Source organism: Simochromis diagramma, unplaced genomic scaffold, assembly GCF_900408965.1.
Source record: "Simochromis diagramma unplaced genomic scaffold, fSimDia1.1 OVJJ01000487.1, whole genome shotgun sequence".
In the NCBI taxonomy this organism is placed as follows: Eukaryota; Metazoa; Chordata; class Actinopteri; order Cichliformes; family Cichlidae; genus Simochromis; species Simochromis diagramma.
In genome coordinates, this window is record NW_024387305.1 from 3,674,595 (window position 1) to 3,693,513 (window position 18,919).

The following is an 18,919-nucleotide window of genomic DNA, read 5'->3' on the forward strand; positions in this document are numbered from 1 at the left end:
TTTTTTTTTTACCTCTTTACCATATTTATGAGAGCAGCTAAAGGGCCTTTTCTTGCTACAATCTGGGAACAACCATTAACGCTTGGAGTTGGACCAATGAGAGTGAACCATCTCGTAGCAAGTCGTAGTTGGCATTAGAGTGGGCCGATCCATCACGACAGGTTTGGCGGCAGTGAAGCTCACTGTATGCCCCGACGCTTCAGGGTGGTCTGTCCAATTCAACATCTGCATGAGACACTCCGGCAGAGCAGCTGTGTAGGGGGGGGCGCGGAGGGGGCTGCTCCTGTGTCTGTGTTTGTGTGTCATGCTTGTATTGGTGGCCTGTAAATGGATACAAACTAAAGACAATATTACAACATTAATAAAGCATTGCTTGTATTACGACAGGAGGAAGGGAGGTGCGCTTAGTGTAGAGGAACACAGTGTTGTGTTTTTCTCTAATATGTTGCGATTTATGATATTGGAAATCAATAACTACATATGAGCAAAGGCTGACTGACTGTAAGGGCCGTGTGATGATATTTCATGGTTTCTGGACAGACATGGCCATGAATACAGAGATCGCCTCGGAGAGGTGTCTCATTTTGTACGACTGAGAGGAAAAACGAAAACATGTTTCAAGACATGCAATTAAGTCAGCTGGAGATCCCTGATTTTTTTTATTTTTTTTGCCTTTGTATGTGATTTGCACAGGCATGTGACTCTTTCAAAGCACAAAACAAAAGTGAAACAGAGTCACCAGCAGTGATATGTAATGTGCACAGAAAGCTTACCTTTGAATCATTGCTCCGAAAGATTAATTCATTGTCTTTAAACCCAAGACTCAGCGTGACAAAGAAACGTTTAAAGGTATGGCCGTAAAAATGTGATATGGCAAAGCACTGCCACTGACTGAGAGGCTGAAGGAGGACATAAACAAGACGGATGCCCGTCCCTTTTAATATAACATAAAGACTGAGCTGGAGAAAATAAAACACCTCATTGTAATGAAATGCATTTACTGCAGCACAGGCTTGAAATCAGGCAGAAGTGAGCACAAATGTCAAAAGAGCTCTCCTGTTGAGCAGAGCGGCAGAATTAAGAGGCCTGATATCTAATCCATTTCTTGTGAAACCGGCGGTGTAGGGGACATCAAAGAGAGTTAAAGGGGATTCAGTGAGAGCAGTTGGAGTGGCAAGACGGTGAAATATGGCACATTTGGTTTCTTCTATCCCCCGGCACTGGGCCTTTAGAATAATTAGAGCCTAATTCTGTCTAATTAACAGACTCAATTACTCCTGAAGAAAGCTCATCAAAAAGATGGCGGGAAAGCAGAGAAGAAAATGGTAGCGTTTTTTCTTTAATTAATGAACTGAGTTGAATAACGGCCATGGAATTAAACATTTCCCCCAATGTGTATGAATTGCAAATTGGAGCATAGTTTCTTTTCCTTTTTTTTTCAAGACTGGAGCCCAGGGGCTAACGCTGCTGTCAAGTAGCTCTCTAAAAAGTCAAAGCGCCGATGCAGCACTAACAAATTACTTAAGATTACCATCTTTAGCACATGCGGCGGTCCTAACGAATAGCGATGAATTAATATGCCGTCTGTGTTCCAGCTCTCCCATTGGCTATGAGTTTCACTGATCCTAAAAGAGCCAATAAACCAGGCACCAGCGTGAACTTTATGGAACACTTTTCTTCCTGTACAATTGGTTGTCTGTCGATTGCATATTTCACATCTTTGAGACGTTGATATAAGTCTTGTTAAATTACTCAGCTGAGATGGAGCGGTGCATACACGAGTGTTTTCAGGGGTTGAAAACTTTTTATGTGCTATCAGGGCTGAGAATGTGTGTGTGTGTGCATGCATGTGTGCACAAAGTGCTGTGCTGTGCTCAGCAGCTTTAAAGGCCCAAGGGTCGGCTAAGCTAACTCACTGCCTCAGCACTCTTTAGCTCAGTTCTTCAACACATTCGCTGAGGCACTTGGAAACAAACTTAAAGGCCCAATATTATCACCCATATGTAGACAAGGAGTGCAACACAACAGCATAGGAGACATTTGTTGGTATCCTCAGTGTAACTGGTGTTTTTTGCAGACAGATCTTTTCCTGTACCATTATTAGGTAATAATTTTACCTAATGTAGTACTTCAGCCAGGGATTTTTTTTTGGGTCTTTTTTCCATTTCAAGTTTATCTATATTAAAGGTTCAAGCCTGCTGTAAGTTATTTATCCAGTCACACTGGCTCACCTGTAATGCCTCCTATTTCAAGCTTCAAAATGAAAAGTAAAGCTGTATGATCGCACCGATTTCAAATCTGACCTCTGAATTTCGCAAAGATACAGCACTGCATTTACATCCTTGAACAACAATTAGATTCTTAGCTGTTGTTCCAAGTTCATAATCTGCATGGGAAGAAATTGAACTCCTCAAAATGCGTATTAGTCTTGCGTGTAGTCTTGGCCATAAAACGGTACCAAAGCACAAACGTTTTTCTCTTTCGTGCTTGAGATATATTTCTGTGTAATTTGCTTTTAAATTGGAGAAGCGTTTATGGAAGGAAAAAGCTTGAAACTTGAGTTAATAAATATAAGATGTTGTCAGTAAATTTAGACTCCTTGTAGAACACAGATGAAAATCATCAAGTGATTGTAGCCTTACAATTTCACATGCATTTTATTTAGCTACATTATGTCTATTTTATCTTTGGATGAAGACCACAGAGTAAAAGATCGTGACATCCATTGCTGATATCACATATTAACTACATATATGTATAGCGAGAGAGAATTACAGATAATAACAATAAATGTCCTGATAACCATGGATGGATGTCATGATGTATTTATTTAAATAAGAAATCAAAAATGCCACAATATCAAAATATCATTCTTATCTTAATAGCAAATATGACTATAATTTGCTTAATGAACATAAAAGTTATAGATGAGTATTTTTTCCACAGTTTGCTGTCATTGTGATTTTTTAAAACTGTGATAATCATGAAGTGGAACTGGAATTTTTAGCTGCGCATAAAGTACAAATTTTATTTTAATATTATTATTAATAATATTGTTGTTGTTTTTAATCAATAAAGGTTAAATGTGCATATTATGTCTAATTAGTATTGTCGTTAATGTTCATGTTGTCAGTCAAAGTAATTTTTTGTTTACAGTTTGCTCCTTTTTATAAAACATGTTGGTTGTTCAGACAAAATAAGCACTCTTGGTACATTAGCTGGGGATCTGGAGAGTTGCAGTTTTCCTTTCCCAGTAATTTTCAGTAATTCCAAAAACCTACAAGTTATTTAATAACGATAATAATCCTTAATTTCTGTGCAGTTTTTCGTTTTCATCTACTTCACTGAGTGGTTCATCCCCAAAAGATAATTACATAACACAGTTAGATTACTTTAAGGCTGATTCGTTGTTATATTTGGCTCTGTTTAGAGCCCTGGGTGTTGCCTTGAGTCGCAGCCGTTCTGATTTACAGTTTGTTGCCTATATGCCATGAAAGAAAGTTTAAAAAAAGATACAGAAAAACACACTAAACATGAAGAAAACTGTGAAAACTTCTGAGAGGCATTTTCAGGAGGTTTCTTCATTTGGTGTTAGATGTGCCATGACATGCCTTGTTTACATTTGGAATTGGGAAAAAGGACTTTCAGATCATCCAATTAAAGTTGTACCCCTCCAGAGACCCGATGCCCTTCCTCTCCTCAGCTTATTGGGTAGCACCCACTGAGAAAAAGCATTTGACTGCATTAACAGTAAATGAGGCCAACTTCATTTGTTCATTAAAGCGCCATTCTGAAGATGATAAAATTGATAATAGTCAGCAGCATGTATTTCCAAATTTGCACTCTTAATTTGACATTCTTCATATTTTCTGAGATTGGTGGCGGTAATTGAATACATTTATAAAAACAAAAACAGATATTGTTACGGTTCGACTAGCAATATAAAAAAAGATGTATGATAGCCTGCTATTTCAGCACTGTCTCCAATGATCATCGTTTAGGAGCACCTACTGTGTTTTTAATATCCTGTAAATCTAATTAAGAAGCAATACTGTGGTTTTGGGGTTGTGTGCAAACAAGTATTGGCCCTCAACACCGGCGTGGATGTAGAAATTCAAATTAGAAATGCACTAAAACAAACAAATCTGAACCCAGATAATTGTTTGTGTGAAGGCGTTAAAATCAATAACAAGGATGTTTATTAGTTGAATGGCTTTGTTTGAATTGTGGGGCTCATATCTCTCAACTCCCTGTGTTATTTTAAAGCTGCTGAAGAAGAGTTAGCAGGTAGACTGCTGGAGTTTGAGTATTTCTCAACCTTAAAACACATTTAAATCCCAATGAAAAAAAAAAAGAAAAGAAAACAATACAGATGGCTGAGGCTTCCCATCTGTTAAAGAAATGGTGCAATCTCAATCCTGAGGGTTGTTTCACTTTTAGACTGAATAGCATGTGGCACGGCATAAACAGTATCCTAGCTTATAAAAGGCTTCACTGGTTTTACCATTTGTAATTAGCAAAAAATAGACACCAGTAATTCGCCCTCTCGTAATAGCCTACAAGAAGTCATCAGTTCATCGCATTAGTTTGTAAAGTTCAAAGATAATTCTGGACGGTGGAGAGAGAGAGAGCAATACATAGCTCTGACTGATAATGAGGCTCCAGCTAAGCGTGCGTTTGTGAGTGAGGAAATGTTGATGGAGATGAAATGTCATGACAAAACCCTGTTTGTTGGAAAAAGTACAAGAAGTTTTTCTTTTTCACTTCGCTTCTTCGTTCTGTGCGCCGCAAAAGCAGGGGCTCACATAAACGAGCTCGCAGATGCACACACACACACACACACGCACACACACAAAGGGGCAGGTTCCACTGGGGGGCATCCATCTTATGGTAAGCACAGCTGAACCATTAACCTCATTAGTATAATGGTCACACATGAGTGGTATGCAGCCTCCATGCTTCATGATGGCAAATTGATGCTGATACACTCCTAATGTTGCTTTGATAAATATAGGCAGGAACAGGGAGCTCACACAAAACTGGTATACATCATTGTTAATGAAAAGAAGCAACTGTAGTCGTTAAAGTTTTCCTGGCTGTAGGTCTGCTTTTGCGGATGCAAAGCACGGTGAGGCGACAAAGAGCGGCGTCCTGAGCTGCTGAGAAGATCAAAGTGTTCTTTTGTCGTGTATTCACTGAGTGTTTGACCTGCCTCTATGATTGAAGCATTTGCTTGACATTCATGCAATACTTTTACACGCTTACCCAAGTTTTCAACGCCAACAAAAATGCACCGGCACACAGAGTGACCTGTAAATGCTTTCCTCTCATAGAGATTCTTTGCAGCATTCGTAGCCTTTTGCATCCAATCTCACTTCAACATATTGAGTCAGGTAAAGAGCTCTGGAAAGACAGTGAGTGTGTCCACGCCACAGTGCGCAGGCCGTCTGCCATGACGGAGAGCGCGTGGCTCAGGCTGCGTCCCAGGGTCCTGCAGGCACCCTGTTAAAAATGTCACTGCAGGGAACGAAATGGCCGCCCCGGGGCATCACGACCCCCTTTTTTCCATGGAGAAAGAACACAAATTGCATTCTGGCAGTCACGATGGCTCTCCAAATGTTAGATTTCAGTATCATTTCCTCGGCACAGTGGCCTCAGAGAAAATAAATAAAGAATATGTTTATAAATATAAATACATTCAGAGGCGGCAAAATGTGTCCGATAGGGCAGTAAATGATAACGCAGTAGGGAGCCATGTGGAATGTGTGTTTATCCCTTTGGAAGGCAATGACCTCTATCCCTCCTGACATTTCCCCACCGCCCATCCCCAGTCAACACCAATAGTGTTAGAGAGCATGTGTGTGTATGTGTCTTACCACTTTACAAGAAGCTAACACAACATGCCCCCGAGAGGTACCCTTTTCAGCCCGAGCCATAAAAACCACCAGCTTCAGCAGCCTTTGGAATCATTCAGGATGAAACATCGGCAGTTCGGTATTAAGTGTTTTTGATAAATCACTTTTATGAGAAATGCTTGGAAAACAAACCGGGGATAAACTGCAGTGGGCAACGGCGAGTGAATTGAAGGAGAAAAATGTTTCCACCACATTTGGATAGACATGTTCATCAGTCTTGTTTACTAACATATGGCACAGGGATGAAAAAGAGCTGCTCCTCCAATGAAAAGTGTAGCTTAAAGATGCTAAAGCACCCTGCGTCTTAAAAGAATTGAGAGCAGACAAATAAGAAAAAAACACAACAACACTGAAACAACAATGTGAGTTGATAATTTGAGAGCGAGGCGAAGAATAGGTACAGGAAATTGTTGCACCATTCCTCCTATTTGGCCCTTTGCCAAGGCTCCAGTTTGGGTTGGATCCCTGAAGCATTAGCATCACACATTCAAGCTGTTCCAACAGCCTGAGCGCTAACGGGCTAATGGGCTAATGGCTAATGGAAAGGCTGCATCATGGGCGTGGGCTCTGTCACGCCAAACCTCCACAATAACAGAGACACACGACAAAATGGTAACAAAAAACACGTTATCATTAATGAATCCCTGGGAATACCAGAGTTAGTCGTATAAACCTGTTTCGCTAACATCTGCCCGGCCAGTTTTAATTATGTAAGAAAAAATCAAAACAGCACTGAAATGTGGTTCATTTGATTCATTTACTTGCTTAAATCTGCAATTTAACTAATTTTTTTTTCATTAGCTGGGGAAAAAAACCCCTGCAAAAATACATCCATCTCACTTGTGCTAAAAAGTTTGAATAATAAAGTTAATAGGTCATGTAGTCAAGACACTGGTAAGATAAGAAGCACTGATTCTTAATTGAAAAACTTTTTTTATCCTTCAAACTTGGCTTTTGGCTTTGCAGCAATTGCAGTCCTGCTTTGGCATTCACGCTGTCATTTTGTTGAGGTAATCTGGAAAAACTTCACCCCGTGCTTCCCGAAGCGCCATCCACAGGTTGGACTTGTTTGATGAGCACTTCTTACATACCATATGGTCAAGCTGTTACAACAACAGCTCAAATGGGTTGACTGCCACTTCAGACAGAATACCAGCTGACTGCTTCTTCTCTAAATAGTTCGTGCATAGATTGGGGCTGTGCTTTGGGTCATTGTCCTGTTGCAGGAAGTAATTGGCTCTACTCACGCAGCACCCACAGGGTACAGGTTGGTGCTAAGAAATGGAGTGATAGCCTCACTTGTTCCATTTTGTTCTCAGCAAATTTCTCACTTTACTACCAAAGCAATGTTTGAATGCTCTCTCTCTCAGTATATTTTAATTTGTTCGGTGACCCACAAATGTCCCTTTCCCCACGTAAACACCACCTTTCTCCACATTGTTTTTTGTCCGTTTTTCAATATCTGTGTTCTTTTGCTTTTTGGCCAGTTTCACATGTATTCTGCCTAAAACACCATTGTCCAGGAGGTTTCTCTTTACTGGTGACACAAGTTGGACTATTATGTGATACCAATTAAAGAAGCTGCCAAAGTAGGAGCAATGATGTGTCCTTTTACTTTAACTAGAGATTCCGATGTGCACTTGTTCACAGTAGTTCATAAACTAATATAAAATATTGAGCATTTGAAAACTGGAATAGTTTTCATTTCAAGAATATTCAGATAAGCTGCTGAAGAAAGATTTACTTTACCCATTTTGAAACCCACATAGCCGAACACGCGCCCAACACTTAGCTAGCCAAATTTCTATCTTCTTTGCCAGATCAACAGTAATCAGCTGCGCCAGTATATTTGGAAAATGTTTGTTTCTAATCATCATTTAGCCTTTTAACATCATAAACTTCATTCAAGGCACACAGAGTGTACAGTCGTTGCTGAAGATGTAGATACTCCACTGAAAAAAATTATTCATGCAGTCTTATAATTCACTGCCATTTACAACTTTATATAAAGATAGAAGCGTCTTTGATTTTATTTCTGAGATAAAAACATTTTGTATCTGTGATTGTACAAAGATGATAGCAGCTTATGTTTTGCTTATTCTGCATGATTACAAAAGGCTTTTTTTTAATGCAAATATTCACAACTTTTATACCAGTCACAAAAAATTACAACTTTTTAAAGTTAGTTTAGAACAAGTCTGCAGACTGTTTGCGTGCTTATGTATTTATTTATATTTGTAATTGCAGGTTAAATCACATAGATCACAGGCGTGTAATTTGTTATTTAATTTTTTGCAAATACAAGTCAGCATAACAGAAACACTTTTTTGTAATCTCTAAGGTTGATTGAGACTCTCAAATGATTGAGATGAAGAAAGTTTGCTCGTTTTCATAATTTCTACATACATGCAACCATTGTAATACACCAAATTACAAAAACTTTAATTTTATGTGGACTTCAGCAGCTGATGAGTACGACAGGATTATTACAGACACTTCCTAAGTACCTTCACACATTCACCTTATCATTTATTCACTCCTTCACTTGTTCAGTGGCTCCATGAGTTCCTCTGCAGTAACTGTGTGGACTGGTTAAGTTGTCAGAAGTGTAAACTACTGCTATCTAGTGGTGTGAGGATCCATTACACTGCAGGCGCCAGTAGGTTCTTTTGCAGATGACCAGAGTTACCTGCACTAGTGTTATTTAAACAAAATATACTGCTTATTTTCTTAATCTGTGAAAGTTGTAGCTGGAAGTTACAAGTTCCAGGGACTTTTTTTCAAACAGTCCAGACATATTTTTCTCAAACATGAAATTCTTTGAAAGAAATATGCCCTGAAAGGTCCAGGAGGTTAAATATTTATATATCCCCTAATCTGTTTCTTATGTGGGTGTGGCCCATCAGGTTCACAAGCATCATATTGCCAGAGATTTCAATTCTGCTTAACTTTCTTTGATGTGTGTTCTCACTGTGGTTTCTGGCAAGAACCTGATTGACAAACTGGTTTTCAGGCTTGTATGAATGAAGATGTTTCTTGTCAAGATGTTGAATTGCACACCTAAGATTTGACTTCACTGAACACTTGGGATAAATATTAGATTGAAATGTTGCATGTGCTGTCCACTACCATCATCAAAACAGCAAATCGACAGCGTCTTTTGGAGGAAAGCTTGTTTTAACCCGTGCTTTACGGAATCACTTTAAGTGGCACTTCTCCTGCAAATTGAATTACCTACTGGTTAGTTTTCATCTATCTTCTTACATTTATAATATATCACACAAACATTCACCACTTTCACCATCTCTGATAACCTCACATACAACCACCAACACACCCCCACCCGCTGTGACATCTCCATTGTCCCCCACCCTTCCTGCACCCCCCTGCTCTCTAACTGAAGTGTGGCGGGAATGAGTGATGAGCCAGTGTTTGGGTTAACGACAGAGACGGGGTGTTAAACCTGAAGTGTTTAATTAACCTCACAATGGGCCTGCCTGTCAGCCCGTGCCCATTCCCTCTTGATGGAGACTTCAGCTCACACGCACACGCAATCACACACATATGCAAACACACGATCAGAAGCAAGCGTGCACACTCATACAAATTCACATGAATGCACTTAGGCACACCGGTCTGTCGACACACACTTAATGGCAGGTGCACACACACACATACACACACAGCCATAAGCACACACACCAATCTGGAAGGGGAGAGGATGAGGGGAGGGGAGTAAAGTGATAATACTCCGCCACAAACGCAAGATTGCTTTTTTTTTTTTCTCCCTCTCCTTCTCTAAAGTCCATTTTCTGGGTCACTGCATTGCATTCATTACTGTCTTTGAAGACATTGGGCTGAGAAGGAATAATGCTTCTCTTTCACTCGCACTGAGAGAGAGTAGAGAGTTGTGAGCACCGGAGTTGGGGCCAGAGGCCTGGGAGGGAGGAGAGGAGGGTGGGGACACGGTAATATGTGACATCTTTATCTGGTTTTAATTTCAGTCATAAATATTGAATGCTTTATTTGCTCATCTGCAGCTGCCTCCACTCAGTCAGGGTTTGTGTCTCTTGTCTTCTTTTCTTTTTTTCCTGCTCTGCCGGCACACTCCATGCTTCTTATGTTGTAGCTCAGGGCTAAAGCAATAGGATTAGGTAACGATTTTTCCATTTTCAAATGAACTCCAAAATGGACTTTAGCCGATTGAAACACTAAAAACCCAGCCCGCAGATCCCCTCTAGACTGAATGAATATGAATAAAGCATGATTTAAAATACTCTTCTCTCACATCTACATTAACAGACAGGGAGGAGAGAGGCTATCGGCCGCTCTCCGAGAGGGTGACACTGACATAGCGAGCTTTATGGGAATCATTTCATCCCCTGGGTGAATCAATAGGTGCCATATGACAGTGACTCACCCATCAAGTGGTGCGGCGACTGGGGGTGATGCTGGAAATTTGCTTAAAGCCTACACCAATTAACTTCAACATGACAGATTCAGGCAGCCAATGAGTGAGCGCTTTGCATTCTGCCGCCTGCCTGACTCTGTGGGTACAGAAGGGAAACCTCAGCTGTTAGACGGATGGTGTGCTGCTTTTTGTGTGTCTGTGTGTATTTTCCTGCATGCGCACAACCCTTTCGTGTGCATGCTAAAGCGAGGTGTGTACGTGTAGCAGAGGGGGTGGTGGCAGTGGTAAATCTGCTGTGATTCAGGCCCTGCTCTCGCTCCTTAATGATGATGTCAATCTGTGAAAATGCACGCACACATTGGAGCTGTCAGGGCCTCATCAATCAGAGAGAGGTTTGTCAAAGGAGCCCAGGCCCAGATTAACGAGGCGGGGACAATGATGGCGCCACATTTGCATAGAAAATTACCCTCATCTTTAGGAAAGTGATAGTGCCAAGGAACAGAGGCTGACAATGGGGATGTTAGCAGGCGTTGTTGCAGCGGTTACTGAGGAAAGAAAACACTTTGATCTCTGTTTCTGTATTTAATGTGACAGTAGAAGCATAATTAGAGCATTTATTGTAATAGATATTTCATGACATTTGCTGCTAAATAGAAACAACAAAAATCTTCTTATATTTAAGCTCTGATAAATGGATTTAATACCTTGTAAAAGCAAAGAAACTGAAGTGTTTTGCACTTTTAACTGCTGACTACATAATAAAACCTCCCCACAGAGGTACAGCAGAAGCACAGTGTATCCACCCCCCCCCCCCCCTTTCTGTCCATTTGCTTTCTTGCCCAAATGAGACAGTGATGAATAAAGTGGGTTTAGCGCCATTTTTATGAACTCCTTCAAGAATATACAGAGTCCGTCTGTACCCGCAGCTCAAGCAAGTGCTCCTCCCTCCCGGCTCACCCCATTGTCAGGCAGAGGAGACAATGGTTAAAGCTACATATTAACTCGGCCTGTTGTTCAGAGCCGTTCGCTTCTACTGCCATCTGGCTGAATTGGCTCTTCTCCCTCTGACAGACAGGACAGTAAGGGTCAGGTCACCTGCAGGGACAGGCCAGAGTACATTAAGGCATAATGCTCGAGCTCCAGTGTGTATATTCATGTGTGCTTGTGTGTGTGTGTGTGAAAGTGGGAATCAAAAGGAGAATTGTTTTGTTGGCCATGTAGCGAGAGTGTGGGGTGTGGGAACTGGGATTCAAAGAAAGTTTGTGAGAATGTCACTGTGTGAATATTTGTGTCGGGTGTACAAGTGCACACATTCACAACTGCACCTGTGTAAGAAAAGAAAGTGACTGGCTACAGTTTGTGTCATTGTGTTTGTCCTTTAACCACCACAAGAGAAAGTGTGTGTGTGTGGTGGCAGGGGGCCTTCCTCACTGAGCGAGAGCTGGACAGTTAAGGTGTCACCACCATGATGGAGAGGGTCCTCCTTCACAGGAGGCCAGCAGCTGCCAGGTTTTCAGCAGCTTGTACCGGGGACTCCACATAAGTTAGTGGTCAGAGGTTTGGGTGATGTGTGTAGAAAAGGCTGAAAACCACAAGAATTACAGCAGAGGTCGGAGGTGGAGGTCCGAGTGTGGAAGGTCACAAGGTGCACTTTCTCTTTTCTTTGCTTCTCTTCGCTCTCTCGGATACATACGACACACACTCATTGTGCTAATGTGAAAGAATCCTGCTTCACCGTTTCCGTGCTAATGCATTTTTATGTATTATTTAAGGTTCTGTTAACTCAAACTATACTGAAATATATGTCTTACATCCTCTTATTCCTGTAAATAACTTGGAGACTTTTGCAGGCATTTTAACAATTCTGACTTCAAAATATTTTTGTTAGGCGGTTAGCTCAGATAGGCTGTTCACCGTCAACAGACTTGGCATATGGGTATTGTTTATGAAAACGCGATATCTCGAAAGCTTGAAAGAGACCTCTTTCTTTTTTTAAAATCTGAGATTCAGAGACTTAAGATAAATTTTTCTGTTAATGAGATATTCTGGAAATCTATGTTTTCACTGTTATACAATAGTGTTAAAAAGAAAAATGATCTTGCTTTTCATGCATATTGCTACTGGGCTATTAAATATACTCAAAAATCTTGGCAGTAACGGGTAAGTTTAAATTAATACTATGTCGAGGAAACTGTTAAGCACCTCTTATTTTAGATGTCATTTTAGACTTAGCCGCTTTATCTTAAATGTATGTTTTATGAGTGCAATTAATGTAATTCTGAGCTCATGTACATTTGTACTTATCATACTGTGATAGAAAATTACCTTGACAAGTGTAAAAAAAATTCATTCGACTTACATTTTTTGGGAGCTTTAATAACTCACTCTTTATGAAATCAGAAAACGAATGTCAAAGATTTAATTCGCCCCAGACGGACGATAACATATATGAGATGTCTTTCTCTCTTTCTGGCAAACAAATATGTTGCTGCTTATGTAATACATAAAATTAAAATATATATGTATATATATATATATTTACATACTTAAAATGCTTTCCAGTTACTATTATTTTTATTATTTGATCATTATGACATGAAAAGCAGAAAATGACAAATGGAGAAAATATAGAAATATGCTTAAAATTGAAAATCACCTAAACAATGAGTTCAGTACTTTGTCTCTAATATCAGGAACTATTGATACAGACTTCTATTTTTTTTTCTTTTGATCTAACTGTGGTGAGATGAGTGTTACAAATGTGCAAGCTTTAAACTGTAGGATCAAAACTCCCCCAAAGTTGATGTAAAGTCCCAACAGCAGCATTAAACAGGAACCTCACAGTTTCAAATACAGGTAAAATTAAGTTGTTTTCAAACATAACATTTTTAATATAAAAAGCTATATTTTACATGTTTAAATCCTGTCTGGCAATTTCAAGACTGACCTTTAAATCTACTTAGAGAAAAGAATCTCCACAAACTGTATTTAAGGCCAGTAAATAAATAAACAGCCTCATTAATCACCCCTAGATCAGAGTAGACACTTTAACACCCTGACAGTCGACTTGGCATAGCCCTTATTACACTGTCATGGACCAATAAACACCCGTGCCAGCACCACTCCACCAATCAAACATCTGGCATCTGCAGGTCGTTAGAGACGACGACGAATCAGATACCTTACTCTCGCGGAGGAGGGGGAGTCGGCTCCGTGCCCGGACCCTTCTAATCTCACCAATGGGAATGCAGCACTCCTTGTAATCCAATTAAAGGAGCGTAAGCGGTTTGTTAGACACTGTGTGTTAATGTAAGCAGTATCCAATATACTCTGGGCTGATAACAGCATGGCTGGGGATACACTTTGGTCCATGCAACACAGGAGTCGTATACAGCTGGAGGGGCTGCTCTGGTAATATCATGATCAGCAGATTTCTCTGGTATTTGCTTTGGCCTTTTGGAGTCTCATTTGTACCATCTCAAATCAGGCTTGTGAATATAGCAGAGGGGGGAGAAGGCCTAAAGCACTCAAAATGATGATACTGCTGATCTTCGGTTGTTCAACTTCAAGCCTGATGAGAAAGACAGAAGCTGTTTAATGAGATGAAGAATGAGAAAGGTCATGCATAAGGTCATCATATAGTGTACACTTTATCTTTAAACAGAAATACTGTACATTTTTAGTATTTTTCTGAAATGGAGATTTTTCTGAAAGCTCCTAGATTGTGCACTCTCATTGTTATTCAGTACCATTCACTCTGTAAATGTATAGTCCTGCATCTCAACTGCGTGTTCTGAGCAGCATTTAATAACTGTAGATTTGTACAATTTGCAGTCATTGCAGATGTAGAGACGAGTGTTTTCCTCACACTGACACCTCCCATTTCCCCTGATCCGGCAGCTGCACGTGAACACGCTGCGTTTGACATGGAGGAACTTAATCATATCTTCTTTTTTTCCCTCTTTCCCAGATGCACTGAATTGAACTTAATTAGATGCTACATCACCTCAGCGAGGTGCTGCATGGCAAATCTTATTAAGAAAAAGCAGTATGCTTCTCCAACGCTCGCTGATTCCTTTACATCTTGGCGTCTGTGGGAGAAAACCGCACTGAGGCGTATTCTCCAGCCTCTGTAACTAATGATGGCGTTGCCCAGATCTGACAGTGAGCTGTGTCTGTATATTGTGCTTAATATCATAATAATAATGAGAGCAAATTAGAACAATCAATTTCCATGGCTAGTTGTTGATTGGAGGAGGAGGTGGAAGTGACAGTAGGCAATCCATCATCCTCGGCCAGTCACATTAAGGAGAGCGCTGTGGAGCAGGTGGGCTGGGCTGGAGGCCAGCCACAGCCAATGGGAACGGTCGGGAGGGGAGGAGGGAGATCCATTACACCCAAATAAAGTGATAATGTAGCTGTGAAGGGGGTAAAACACAAAACAGAGGAGAAAAGAGGCTAGAGGAAGGATGACAGGGCTTCGCTTAAACTTAAAACTGCTTTATTTGGGCTGCAAAGCGTGTGCTTGTGTGTGTATATTATAGTTTGTCTATCTAAATACCAGTGTGTTTGTGTGTTCTTTAGCTAGAAATACTTATATTTCCAGAAGAAAAATCCGTCCAACACAGAGTACACAGACTATAGTTTCTTTTTTCATAAAGATAATCACTCCATAATGAACTGGAGCTCACACCCCACAAGGGGTCACTAAAATCTCACTTCCGCTCTCATCTCTTAAAATTTCATCAACACATTAAAGCAGTTTTATCACAGAGTCATGTGCCATTTGCCACTGCAGTGTACTGACCTTTCCACGAACACAAGGAGGCTTAATAGCTGTGATAACAATCGTGAAAATAATTATCATGACACGACTGATGACAGTCACTCTGCTTTATGGTTTTTAGATTTATAATCTGTGCCTCCTGACCTCACTCACACTCACACTTCATTTCACTAACTCAGTTTCATCACACACCCCACAACCCACAGCCATCAGTCAACAGTTAATGTCCCAGACTCCTCTTGGAGTTACTCGACCACTGCCAGAACTCTTCAATTTTAAAAATCTGAAAAAGCATTAAGTGCATTAAGTACATTTCCACCTTTTATCAGCTGGTGTAGGAGTCTTTTTCTCTAATCCTATTTCTGCTAAACGATGGCATGGGGCGAGTATATTAGATTTCATCAGCAGCCATCAATCATGGCCACACTTAACACGATCAGCTTCTCAGTTTATTCAGAGCGAACAATGGGGGACAGGCACGTCCCGCCTGCAACAGAGTAAATGAGGAATTTAAATACTGCACAAGAGACTACGGAGGCTCAGAGGGGGCTGACTGATTAAAGGCCACAATATCTGCTTTTCTAGGCAGATGATCTGTCAACTGGATGCAAGAGGAGGTTTATTGAAATAATGGGCTGCTAATGTGAGGTTATTCCGAGCTTCCTGCAACACACACACACACACACACATACAAACACACACACTGAGCATCCTCATTGTGACAACATGGCTGTGCACGTTCACACGAAACTCACTCACAACCACACACACAGAGGCTCACACAGGCACATGCACATGCTGCATTTCCCTGCACAGCATCCCTACTGTCTGCTATTGATGGGTAATTTATCAAATGACATCTTATTCACTGCTGGGAGGAAATTAAATCATGTAGTTCCACATCCTGATTATGATCATGAAATGTCCCTATTGTAAATTATGTAAGGGAGATGTTAATTTCTTTTCACTGCTTTTTATTTGTCAGCATCTGAGTCTCTATCTGGTTTTTCTCCTAATCATTGTGTTAATGAGCAGACACAATCAGATGGTGAGAATCGCAATAAATTGAGAAAAAAATGTCTTTGCGATATGATGCTGTGGTTCCACTTTTGATGGAAAGATAAATGAATTATTCCACTTGTTCTTATCCTAAGCAGAAAAATGACCAGCATAAACCTCCGAGTCACATGAGCCTAAACAACGTAAAGAGATGAACACGTGAACTCTGATCAGAGTCTCACATTTTGTCCGTGTTCCTCAATGTGCACTCTTGACCTTGATCCAAGAAGCCCAGTGAGCAACAAATGAGAACAGGCCTGATATTCATCAAGACCCATCAAGAGACACAGACCTCAGTCTCCAAATTTACTTATAATAAAAGCAAAGATTTGTTCATCGTTTACTGTAATCAAGTGTTACTCTTTATAACACAAACACAACAGACCAACTAACGTTGCTCTATAATAGGTGTTTTGATGCATTTAGGACTTCATTTTGATGAATTACTACAGGCCAGAGGCTCTTGTAAGTTAACTTAGATACAAAGAAATAAAAACACTGCAGCTGTGACTTTCCTTACTCTGTAGCTCCTTTGCTGCAGTCACCTGACCAGGATCACCAGCAAACATTTAAAGCTACACTAATCAATATTTTTAATTAACTATTAGGTCAGCTAATTACCTTTTACATGGCAGGGTTTGCCATGACTGATTACAACAAACTTTCTAAACTTATTTGCACTATTCATAAGTGTCCAAAAAATCAAACTGAATCTAATTATTTTGTGAATTAAATCAAATGTTTGCCTTTATAGACCCTCAATTGTTTTTGGAATAGTTTTTTCTGTTCTCATGATGAAAAGAGGTATTACAAATTTATTTAATTATCTATTAATTTTGTGGAACTGGAGGCGAACAAGAGCTGGTAAGTGACACTTGAAACGTGACTGGAAAAGGGAGGAGCTCGGTGACCTGTACCAGGTGTCTATGGCCTCTCCCCTCTCTCAGCTGGGATAGGTTCCAGCCCCCTGTGACCTTGGATTGAATTAGTGGAAAAGGATGGATGGATGGATGAGAAAAGACAAGAGCTCAGACACTTGCGTTTGTGTTCTAATCCCACAAATGTTTTACACATGGCATAATTAAAAGTCAAACTGTACAAAAAGACCAAAAAAAGCTACAATTATGCTTCACAGTCATTATTAATTTGGTGTATACAAATGTATATGTATATGTGCCAACATGTATGCCAAATATCAAGTTTGTGTTGCGTAGTAAACTTGTAAGTCTTATCGAGTGTTTTTTAGTGTCAGCACACACCTTTTCCTCATAATATTTCATTTCATTACACATTTGTTCTTTTCTTCTTTTACGGTGTCAGCCCAGTGAGTTATGTCCCTGTTCCCAGCCTAATTGATTTTATACACAAAAACAGCATGATGCCGCATAAATTTCACAGCGCTAGAAGTCATATGACACAAGTCATTTGACCTGCATGATGGTCTCAACTTGGCTCGTTGGTTTAAAGTTAGGAGCATATGTTTAAAGGGTCATTGGTTGTGTACTGGAGGAATCTATGTAGGGAATATACTATATCATACCAGGAAATATCAGCAGGGAGAAATCTGATGGAGGTAGCAAAAGGGTGTAAAGGAGGTGAAGTCGCCATCACCCCCTCCCCATAAAAAAATAAATTAAATTTTTGTGTCACTTTGTGTAGTCCATTGCTGACTAAATTCTCCACTTCAACTCACATATCCCTGTATTATTATTATTTCATTTAAACTTCTCACAGTGCATAATATACTTCATGTGATTTAGCTGTGTTTTACATATTTTGTGTTTGATTTCTTCTTGTCTTCTCAGCTTTTAGTTTCTAAACACAATTAAACTGTTCTGTGCTTACAACAAACTTGAAAATGTCATTTCATTAAGTAGTCTCCAGGAGTAGCTCTCCAACTTCTTGAAGGACATCCAAAGCTGCACTTTGGACGTTGGCTGCCCTTTTTTCTGTTCTTTATCAAGATGATCCCACACTGCTTCAATAATGTTGCAGTAACGTTGTGTGTCCTTCTACACAGGTATGTTTTTACTAAATTAGAACTAGAAAATGTGTTTTAAAAATGAGAGGTGGCTCAAGGCTTTTGCATTTTTGCAAGGAACTCCATTATCTCATCTTGAAATCACCATAGACCAGGGGTCTCCGATTACTGGTCTCAAGGGCCAGTGTCCTGCAGGTTTTAGATCTCACGCTGCGTCAACACAGCTGAATCAAATGATTAGTTCACTACCAGGCCTCTGGAGAAATTCAAGACATGTTGAGGAGGTAATTTAGCCATTTAAATCTGCTGCGTTGGATCAAGGACACATCTAAAACCTGCAGGACACCGGCCCTTGAGGCCTGGAGTTGGACACCCCTGTTATAGACATTTCAAGAATCATATGTAAAGCAGATGGTACTGTGACTAAAGGCGATTAAAAGGCAACCAAACAGGTCTTCATCCATGACAGTCAGGTGAAGATCTGATGCCGAGCATATCACTTTGGTGAACATTAACTGACATTGTTTATTTGCATTTTGTGTAGAGGACAAAACTGTGAGCAGATGACAAAAAAATGACGTCTACACCTGGAAATGTAGGTTTTGTGCTTGTTGTTTCTGAGTAGAATAATTATCCTTATGGAACATTTCAAATTAAAAGCCAAAAGGGAAGCAAAAAATGCAAGTGTTACTCCAAGTACTTTAATTAATCAGTAAAGGTAAGAGAAAAATCCAAATTTAATCTTAAATTCTTTTCAAACTATTTCC